Source organism: Geospiza fortis, unplaced genomic scaffold (assembly GCF_000277835.1).
Source record: "Geospiza fortis unplaced genomic scaffold, GeoFor_1.0 scaffold433, whole genome shotgun sequence".
Taxonomy (NCBI): Eukaryota; Metazoa; Chordata; class Aves; order Passeriformes; family Thraupidae; genus Geospiza; species Geospiza fortis.
In genome coordinates, this window is record NW_005054554.1 from 552,495 (window position 1) to 564,238 (window position 11,744).

Genomic DNA, 11,744 nt, shown 5'->3' on the forward strand with positions numbered 1-11,744 from the left:
AACTGGCCCCAGCACAGAACCCTGAGGGACACCACTGGTGACTGGCCGCCAGCTGGATGCAGAACCATTCACCAGCACACTCTGGGCCCGGCCATGCAGCCACTTCCTAACCCAGCAAAGAGTGCTCCTGCCCAAGCCGTGGGCTGCCAGCTTTTCCAGGAGTGTGCTGTGGGAGACAGTGTCAAAGGCCTTGCTGGAGTCCAGGTACACAACATCAACAGCCCTTCCTGCATCCACCAGGCGGGTCAGTTGGTCATAAAAGAAGACCAGGTCAGTGAAACACTACCTACCCCTCCTAAACCCATGCTGAGGGTTTACATCACCAGGTACTGTGGTCAGTCTAACTGGCCTGTAATTACCTGGATCCTCCTTCCCATCCTTTTTTATGAATGGGTGTCACATTGGTCAGTTTCCAGTCATCTGGGACCTCACCAGTGAGCCAGGACTGTTGGTAAATGATGGAGAGCAGCCTCACAAGCTCATCTACCAGCTCCCTCATCACCCTAGGATGGATTCCATCAGGTCCCATAGATTTATAAACATTCAAGTGAGCCAGCATTTCTCTGACTGCCTCCTCCTGGATAACAGGGGGACCATTCTGCTCCCTGACACCATCTGCCTACTCAGAAGGACAGTTATCCTGAGGACAAGCCATCCTTCCACTAAAGAAGGCATAGAAGCACTTCCACCTTCTCTTCATCTGCAGTTACTAAGTTCCCTCTAGAATCCAATAGAGAACAAAGATTGGTACCATCATTTTACCATTAATATATTTGTAAAATCATTTTCTATTATCCTTACAAAAGTTGCCAAATTAGATCCAAACTGAGCTTTGGCCTCCCTATTTTTTTCCTACATGCCCTAGCAACCCCCTTAAAAACTCCCTGAGAAACGTGACCATCTTTCCAAAGATGATACATACTCTTTTTATTCCTAAGCTCCTTCAAAACTTCATTGCCCATCCAGGCTGGACATTTTCCTCATTGACTCGTCCTTCAGCACACAGGGATAGTCTGTTCCTGTGCCTGCAAGATCTCTGTGTTGGAGCATGCCCACCTTTCCTGGACTCCTTAATTTTTAAGGGCTATTTCCCAAGGAACTCTCTGAATAAGTCTCCTAAAGAGGCCAAAGTCTGCCCTCCAGAAATCTGATATAAAAGTCTTGATACTTGATGTTCCTCCTGATTTCACCAAACATTGAGAACCCAATAATTTCATTATCACCATGGCCCAAGTGGCCTCCAACCACCACATCTCCCACCAGCCTATCTCTATTTGCAAACAACAGGTCTAACATAGTCCCTCCCCTGGTGGGTTCACTCACCAATTGTGACAAAACATTGTCCTCCACACACTCTAAAAACTCCTGGACTGCCTCTTTTCTGATGTATTAAGTCCCTGGCAGATGTCTGGTAGGTTAAAATAACCTACAAGAGCAAGGGCTGGTGATCCTGAAATATTCTCCAGCTCCTTATAGAATGAGTTGTCCACCTCCTCTTCCTGGTTGGGTGCACGATAACAGACTCCCAGTAGGATGCCAGCCTTGTAGGCCTTCCCCCTAATTCTTACCCATAGGCACTCAACTTCAGCATCATTAGTTTCAATACCCATGGCATCAAAACCCTCCCTAATATAAAGGGCCACCCCTCCACCTCTTCCCCCTTTCCTGTCTCTCCTGAAGAGCTTGTAGCCTCCAGTGCAGCACTCCAGCTATGTGAGTCATCCCACCGTGTTTCTGTGATAGCAACTACATCATAGCTCTGCAGTTGCACCATGGCCTCCAGTTCTTCTTGTTTGTTATCTATGCCGCATGCATTAGTGTACACGCACCTCAGCTGGGCTGCTGATTTCAGCCCTAACTCAGGCTTATCTCCCTTGCCCATCTGCATCCCCTTCACCCTTCAAACCTAGTTTAAAACCCTCTCAATGTGTTCTGCAAGCTCATGAGCTAAAATCCTTCTGCCCTTAACAGAGAGATGGAGCCCGTTCAGTCCCAGCAGGCCAGGTGCCAAAAAAGTTGCCCCATAATCAAGGAACCCAAAATTCTGCTTGTTAATAACGTGGGTTCTCCTGTTCCTTTGAATGTTTTTCTCCACCACCAAAGGGACTGAGCAGAACACTACCTGTGCTCCTGCCCTATCAACCACTTGACCCAGTGCCCTAAAGTCCCTTTTTATTACCCTGACACTCCTCTTTTCAATCTCATCACTGTCAGCCTGGAGTATCAGCAGTGGGTAATAATCAGAGGGTCAAATCAGCCCAGGCAGTCTCTCAGTGATATCCCATACCAGGGCCTGAAGGAGGTAGCAGACCTCGCTGTGGGATGAGTCCAGTCGACACATGGCACCCTCTGTTCCCCTCAGAAGGGAGTCACCTACTATGACTACCCTTCTTTTCTTTTAATGCCAGAAGTGGTGTTCTCTCTGGGAGACAGTGTAAGTAGGAGGCTCACTGGGCAGATAATTTTCTTCTGCATCCTCTGGCTGACCCTCTGGATCCAGGGCCTCAGACCTATTCTGAAGTGGCACCTGGGTAGGTGATGGGGGTCAGAAGGAGTTTTTATTACCTCCCCAAGCAGGGAAACATTTCCACCCCCCTTCATCCAGGTGTCCTCCTATTGCCTCCTACTGATAGTGGGAGACATGGGGGTCTTCTGACCCCGATGGATCTCCCTCAAGGATGGGAAGGCTGAACACCAATCTATTTCCCTTTCGCTTTCCCTGATACTCCTTAAGTTTTTAAACTTCCTCCTGAAGCCTGGCCAGCAGTGAAAGGAGATCTTTCACCTGTTCACACCACAGGCAGGCTTCTTTTGCAATGCCCCCTGGTACCACTGATGAGCTCAAACACTCTGCACAGGAATGGGTCTGGACAGACACATCCTTTTTGGAGGGTTCTACTTGGCTACATAAACTTTTACCAATGGCAGTTTTTGATCACGTAAAATCCATTACTAACAAAAAAAACCCCAAAAACCAACTAACCAAAAGAAACAACAAGCAAAAACAAAACAAAACAAAACAAAACAAACAAAAAAAAAAAAAAAAAAAAAAAAAAAAAAAAAAAAAACAAACACAAAAAAAAACCAAACCAAAAAATAGAAAAACCTCACTAAGAGGAGGAAACCTGCAATCCTGCCTGTGCAAACTGCCACACAATCTGCCGTGCCATGCTCTGAGCCATGCTTCCTAGAGTCCTCTTTTAACTACCCCACCGCTCACAGGAGGAAAAACCCGCCCTGCACCTGGGGGGCTAACAAGAACGAGCAAGTGCTACCTGTAAGGGTCAATAGAAAGCTTGCTACCAAAGCCTCACTCTGCCCTTTCCATAGTTTGGTATTGCAGTGAGAAGGCAAGTCAGCAAGGAGGAACAGGTATGTGAGGTATCCAGTGCCTCACTGGCTCAGCCCAGTCTGCAACCAATGTGCATCCCTTCCATTGCAGCTGGGTATGTCCTCAGTGGACCCTGAACACACACTTCTCCTAGGGAATGGACACCTGTGACCAGCAGATGTTCTAATCTAAGTTAAAGCAAATAGCTCTCGAGGAGAAGTGAAAACACAGTGAATAAAGCTATGGGGGTTTTCTTTTGCATGGGACAAGAATTGCAAACCTATTTGTGTTGCAGTACAAATGAATCCCACAGTGTATAATTTATCATTTATAATTCATCACTCATAATTGCTTATAGTGAATGGGACAAATATTGTAGATTAATACTGACATTTTTCATATTGCAGCCTGAAAGGATCTTCTACTCTGCAATTTCCTAATTAAAGAGGATGTGTGCAATCACAGAATGAAAGAAAAGCTCTGATTATCTTAGCCTATGTCAAGCCAACACATTTTCCAGTGAAACTACAATGTTGAGGGTTAATGAGCAGCATTAGTGTAAAATAATGTTAATTCTGCATATTAACACCAGCAGATAGCATTATTTCTCAACTATGAGCACAGTTTCACAACTGAGTATTTCATTCTCTGAATCACACTGTGTTGTCATTTCAAAAGAAAAATCTCCTGGAATTTTACATCCTACTCAGAAAGGATATATTAAAAAACACTGAACAATGCAAAAGATCAATGGTCATCAAATAATACTATAGAAGTGCATAGCAGAAGAAGCAAATGGGGAAAGAAGGCAGAAAAGCACATGGACTGAACTGAATTCCAGTTCTGTGGTCAGTTTGCAGCAAGCCAAGACAATTTTTCCGGCCTGCAGTTTCCATCCAGATGCCCTTTTTCCTGAGGACTCTATGGAAGCAAGTCACAAGGTGCATGAATTGTCACATAATCTTCACCTAGCATGCTCCTAGCTGCCTCCCTCCAAAGGATCCCTCAAGATTTGTCACTAATTATTCCAAGTTTCTAGGAAGCCTCAGGTCTACCATTTAAGCAGAACAGAACTGTTCTATATTCATAACTGCTTTTCTGGTTAGGGGATAAGTAGGGCCCACTGCCACCATTAGGTAAAGAAACACTGCTCACTGACTAGAAAATATGGCCATGGGGCAAACATAGATATGTGTCAAAATACTCTTAAAAGGGCATCACTTTTTCTTTATTAGTCCAAATTAGGTAATTTCTAAGCACATCAGGACAAGGAACTTCCAGCAGGGACACAGAAATGTCAGATCACTACAGAAAAGGCCAGACGAAAGACATCAGTGTTAACTTTTTCAGAGATGGCCATTTTTAAACAGTCCTCTCACCAGAAACTTTGTCAGCACATCTCTCTCCTTCCAGTTCCCCTGCTTCCCAGCGACCTAGAGACATGGTGAATTTCAAGATATGTCATTTGTATACAGACAGCAGCACTTACAGTAATGATATGCCAGCACCCTTTTCAGAGTGAGAAATGCTGCCAACACAGTCAGTGCACAGGGAATTGTTACAGCTTCTTAAACCTCTATAGAAGTAAAAGCCAGAACAGTGATGCATCACTCTGCAGCACAGCAATGGGCTCCATTCTTACAAAGCCAGAGGAGTTTCAGCTACAGAACATTTTTACAAAGGAAATGTATTGGTAATTTAAGTACCTAGGTGACAGCTCCTGATTATCTGGACAAGAATAAACAAGCACTTTTCTGTACAACAAATGTTGTTGAATCTCTTCTACTCCTTTCCACTAGAAATTAAAGAACAGGGAACAAGGAGAGAGCCTGGGACCTGTCCAAGGGACTCTACAAAGAGAACACACCCTGAAGAAAAGCAAGGATATTGTAATCTTTCTCACTATTGTTCTGCCCATTTCCACAGGACTAAAACAACTTTGTTCCAAGAAACTGAAGAAATTATTCAAACTAAACCTGGAAGTCATATTCAAACATGCCCAGTGTCAAATTAACTGAACATGCTACTCCTGGCTAATGTGCATAGTGCTATAATAAGACTGAACTTCTAGTGGAAAGAAAAAAAACTACTTTCACAAACCACCCTAAAAAACTACCAGCACTACCACTACTACGTGATGGTAACTTGAACAAACAGTCATCATTTTTACTCCGTGCCCACTTTGACTGAGCTTCTCAACAACAATAAACACTTCAAACCCTTAACAATGATGTAAGAATGAGGTAAGAATACACATAAGTGTATGTTTACATTAACTAATGTTTTGAAAATAAAAGCTATTTCTAGACTATTTGAATGTATCAGGAATTAGAGTTAACTTTTCCAAAACAAGTGTAGTGTATATACCATATACAGTGCAAGACAATGCCAATACACATACAAAACCATCATTCTTTGAAAATAATCAGTCCACCAACACAAAAATTAAAATTGTTTGACTTAACAATGGAGAAATTCTCACAATCAGAATCTGGGGCAGGTTCATCCACCATCCCCACAGAGCAGCTGAGCAGCTCATATCTGCTGAGCAGAACTGTGGACACTATGCCAAGGCCAATGTGTCATTTTCCTGCACCAGTTTCAAGGTTTTTTCCTAATTCAAGAGTAAATAAATATATGCTGCTGGGCAGATCTCTGCACCAAGCTATTCCCATATCGATTTTCTGTGGCTTTTTCAATAATTGTGAGAATTTTTTATACAATAATGGAAACGTTATCCTAAAAGTATATGTAAGGGAGCAGTCTGTTATTTGCCACTGATGCCCAAATTTACACATTAGTAAATGAGTCTTCTTTTGGGGATGCTCAAGTCCATGAAAATCTGCTTTACAAACTGATTTACTTGAGCCTGAGTACTTATTTCTACCAAATACTCAGTCCTAGAACTACCACAAAAGAGTCAATTGCTGGATTCATACCACAGGGGGAAAAGACAATTGTTCTAAACATCTGTTATGTCCAGGATAGCCTAGCCTATTGTCTTGTTAGTAGTGATAAAAATCATAGAACACATAGGGAAACACTCTGGCAAATCAGCTTCAAATGCAGTGCACCAGATGAAGAGACCTGTGATACAGAATGGTTACAAAAAATTTCTGAAAACAAAAAATTCTTACAGGTTTAACAAAAATTTTAGTGTGCCAGTATTTTAGTGGGTTTTGTAGTTTATCGTACTCAGCAAGTGAGGCTACCAACAGAAGCTGAGAGGAACTTGCAAATGCCCTGAACAAATCAGCTGAATAGGGAAATACAGTGGCAAACAAAGTCAGTAACAACAAATAAAAAGGAGGAAAAAAATTACACTGTCACACAATGTTTCCCATAAATGTTATAACTTTTGAAGGAAATTGACATGTCACTACAGTCCAGTGAGGGGCTTCATTCAACGAAAAAGTGTTGCCAGAAAAGGAAGGGAATGAGCCATTGAGAGAAGAGCTTAATAAGTTTAGGCCGTTCTTTGGCTCTCCAGAATATCTGAAAAGCTGCTAATTGACATTAACACTCTTTCAAAGATACAGCCAGTTTCATGCTTCTGGAGGCAAGCTCACCACCTACAGGTGACTTCACACTGACTCACTGCCAGCTCCATACCCTTTCTCTAATTCAGCTGGTACTGGCAAAAGACAAGGTGTGCTGCTGACAGATCGCTGCTAGGCTCCTATAAGCCCAGCAACCTGGCATCACTGTCCTGGCCGTACTGCTCGCCATTCTCGGCATTACACTGACCTCTGGTGGGCTGCAGCAAAACAAGACGCCGAGAATTAATGCGGATAAAAATCCAAGGAAATCATACCCTGCAACTTCGGCGGGAGTTCAGCAAGGGCACGCAGAAAGTCTGACTTTGCAAGTGCCTCAAGACAGCCCAACAGGAACAAACTAATGCCTTGCTGCTCACAAATCACTTTAGAGATATTTCAGCTTTTACAACGATGCTCCCTCCAAATAGTCTACTCTGTTGTGTTAGATTTCCTGTAACAGCACTAAAATATTGTGCACACAGTGGCCCCTTAATCTTTATGAAGAAACGGAAGCAAAGAATAGGTGGATCTGCAAGCTTTCTCTGCAAAATATATCTCAAACTGAAGTACAGACGTTTAACCTTTTTTGACTCTTCTCAGAGTATTGAGAGAAACAAATATTGAACTATTTTTATTAATTTTATTATCTTTTACTGCACATTGTAATGTGCCTAATGGCAAATTGCATGTTTTTGGGAGACTGACCGTTTCAGTGACCGGTTTTGTGGCATGCTGCCACAAATACCAGTACTGACAAAACTCATGGAGCAGTTAATTGATGTTGGGAACTGAAATGAGGCCACAAGCCAGGAAGGGCAGGAACTGGTTTTCTTGCTGAAGAAAGCACAACGGGGAATTTCAGCCTTACAAGTTAGTGTTGGAATTCACTCAGGAAAACTGAAGACACACCCAGACAGAGTGGAACAAAACAAGATGTTTATTGCAGATTCAGATTTTGACTGCTTATTAGCGTTCACAGGAAATCAATGGCTACTGAAAAGGATGAGGAGCCAGAACTGTGCTTATTCCACTTGTAGAGTAAGACTGAATATTCACTCTCCCTTGCACATAATAACATAAATTAATATCATTTAAGGCCTAATGGGCTCTTTCAGTACTAACTTGTCAGAAATAATTCTCAGGTCTGACAAAACACATCAGTAATAAGAATAGGCCTTTTGTGCATGTTCAGGAAGTGCTTAAGAGTATTTTAAGAGAAAGGAAAGATCTCAGCTTATGTAGCTGTTAACAGCACTCATTGAAGTGCTGGGTTTGAAGTAGCTCAGCAGACCTTGAAAACACAAATGCTGTCCACACATACTTAGAGACACAGGTACCTTGCTGCTGGAAGTCTGCAGTGCCGCTTGCAAGCTGGTTAAACTGTCTGAAAACACATTTGTCCAAAAGAATGAATACACTAGAAAATGTAATCATTATCACTGCATCCTCCCATGCTTTCTCCATTCGGCAGGATGACAAGTAGTGCACACAGCACTTTCAGCCAGCCAAATGATGACTTTTCAGAAAACCTTCAAGAAATTAATATTCTTTAGCCCTTTTATAATTTGGCTTTAAAAATATTGCCAATTGACACTGAAATAATTCCAGCGATTAAATAATTGATCATATGCTTAGGAAACAAAAGAGAAAGTAGTACCTCACCATTAACTTCAAAGACAAAAACTTGAGTGTCTTATGCCTTTCACAAGGTAGGTTCAGCTTTTCTTTCTTAATTACTGTAGGTCAAAGTTGTCCTCTCGTGCCTTGTGGCCGTGTGGGCAAACTAGAATACATCAACCACTGCATGCTACTGGACAGTGGTTTAACTCAAATTCCACATAAGAGGCCACAAAGCTACAACAGGGCTTTGTACCAGAGCAAATATTTCAAAGCTGCTAACCATGCAAAATGTACAATAAATAATCTGAACAACAGGGCCAACTGCTGGGACAGAAGTGTCCTGACCTGGCAAAGCAGGACTCACACTTTAACCTTCTGTTACACCTCCCACACATTTAAATGTGGTATCTGTTTCCACCTCAAGAGGTTGTTCTATCTACTAGGTAACTAAGAATTATTGTTAGTTATGTCTTCAATCTAGCATGTCCTGGTTTTGTGGGAATATTTGTAACAAATAAAATGATCACAGATTCAGAGATTAGGAATTCATATTCACTGCGATCATCTAGAAGAGAGGCACATTAAGTCATTCCAATTTGAATTATGTTGCCACTTTACAGAAAATTCTAACCCTGATAGGACTAAATGAATCAGTTTGAAAAAAATAAATAAATCCAGCTGTGCAGTATCATCTCCTGTCTTTTGTAAATTGTGCCACTGATTATTTTTACTGTCTTCAAAGTTGTTCAGTAAGGAAAGAAAAACAGGATGTGTGATCAATGTCCCTAACCTGTTTATAATCTCAAAAGCTTTGATCACTGTTCTCTCGTGGTACGATTGCTTCAGCAAGTTTACCAAACTGAAAGGCTTGAGAGAAGGGGCTCTCTTCAAAGAGACCTCAACAGGTTTGAGGGTGGAGGGATTCATAGGACTTGGTGTTGTTCAGCCTGGAGAAGACCTTAAAGCAGCCTTTCAATACTTAAAGGGAGCTTATAAAAAAAGATATAGACAGGCTTTTTATCATTGCCTGTAGTGACAGAACAATGAACAATGGTCTGAAACTAAAAGAGGAGAAATTTAGACACTCGAATTGGACAAAAGGAAGAAATTCTTTACTCTGAGGATAGAGTGAGATTGCCCAGGGAAGCTGTGGATGTCCCCATTACTGGAAGTCTTCAAAGCCAGGTTGGTGGGGTGTTTTTGTGCAACCTGGTCTAGTGAAAGATACCCTTGCCAATGGCACAGCATTTGGACAGCAGGTCCCTTCCAACCCGAACCATTCTGTGACTCTGTGACTCAGTAACAATTCCTGGGTTCACCTGAAGTGACTACATCGTTCATACAGTCAGTTAGTGTTCTATAGATGGAACATTTTCTCATTTAGCTATTCAATGTCACAGACATTTAAAGCTTTTTCCTCACTATACTGTTTACTTAGATAATCAAAACCTAGTTATATCTGACTTATACTTCTGTCCAGGCAGCTGTCCCTGAGCAGCAAATCAACACTTGACTGTATCAGCAACACAGAGTCACAGATCTCCACTGATTTAATAGCTTGACTGTCACCTACAATCTCATCTGTGTCCCTCCAAGACCACTACTTATGAATTATAAGTATCACTTTCCTCAAAGTGCTGACCTTTATGCATGCATAAGTTTGGCTTGAGACAACGCCTAAGACAACTGCACATCTTCCTCATGTGCAAAACAGAATTTCAAATGACAAGCCAAAGCTATTAGAGGTGAATCTGTTTAAAATTAATGTTGATGTTATTTTAGTTTGTGCTATAAACAGAGCATTAATATACCCTTTCTTAGACGTGTCTAAGCATAATGACACAAAAGCTAATTTCTGTAAAGCAAACTAATGTTGCACCCCTGCAAGTATGAAGGCTTTCCCAGAAGCTCGAAGTGATGACATCTGCTGCCCCTTAACTTTTCCTTTTATTTATCTTTATTCCTCCTAAGTGTCTTGGCTGCAATGAATCATGTCTCCTTGCCTGGGCATTAGGCAGCCTTCTCATAACCTCCTGTAATTTAGCTAAGGTGAACTCACACCTGCAGAACACACTCCAGGCTGTCCTGCAGAAGTGACTTGGCAACTCTGCCTTCCACACACTATGTAAGTGCCTCCTCTGATACTCCCAGATAAGGGGGAGCCAAAAGAAACAAGCAGACCACAGCAGCCCCAAGTAGCAGAGCAAGGTGGATTCTAGCAAAGAATGTGAAACTTACAGAGAAACACTGACCACTCGACAAGCAAAGAAGCAGGCACACAGACGTGAACTGCACAGAGATTACAACTTGCACCTTACATCCTGTGTTTCACCCACAAAAAAATTGTGATCTTTGGGATTTCTAAGTGTGGGAATCAGTAGTGTTGTAGAATTTTTTGTTGGATGATAGCTTAATCCACCAGAGCAAGGCAGGTAGGAGAGCTGTACAGGTTTCCCTATAGCTGGCACCATCCTCATCCTGCTCTTCCCTAGACACGCTGCCAGTTTATCCTCCTGGTGTACCTGCCTGCTCTGATTCCCCCTTCTCACAGGATTTCAAATGTGTGAACACAAGGTCTGGAAATGTGGAAAATGTGCACTCTGGCAGAGCTGAGCTTCTGCCAGCATTCCAGCCTTAAATACCGAGGGCTGTCTCAACTTGCAGTGTGCATCAAGGCCAGTTCCTCTCCATGTGCTCCCGGCAGAGCAAACAGCAGGATGCTCCTGGGATGGATGAGGCCCATTTTGGCTCTCTGAACAGACAAAGAACTAAGTTTAGAAAATAAACATTGCTTATTCTGCAGGGGAGCAAAGTGGAGGTTTCCACCAATCAGGCACACCGCAGGGTGAAAGGTCACAGCTTTCACGCAGCAAAACATCCTGGGCCCACCTAATGCATGTTTATTTCTGTGATGTAACCTTGTGCAATTCCTCAAACACACCCCTTTTCTCTATTGAGCAACTTCTACTGTATGTTATCTGAGGGCACTGATTATGTTTACAAAAGGTGAGGGGAGTTCAGCCTGGGGACAGACAACTCAACCTCAAGGCATCGCAACCACGAGCAAGCGGCGCACGGAATGGAATGTTATGCGCAGTCACCCCACCGTGATCTGCCCCCGTAAAGACAAAGGGAATCCCGGGAACTTGTCTGCCGCAGCCTCGTCGCCGCGAGGGCACAGGGAACACGGGGAGCCCCCACAAACGCCCCGGGAACACAGGGAGCTGCCACAAGGAACAGGAAGCACGAGCAAC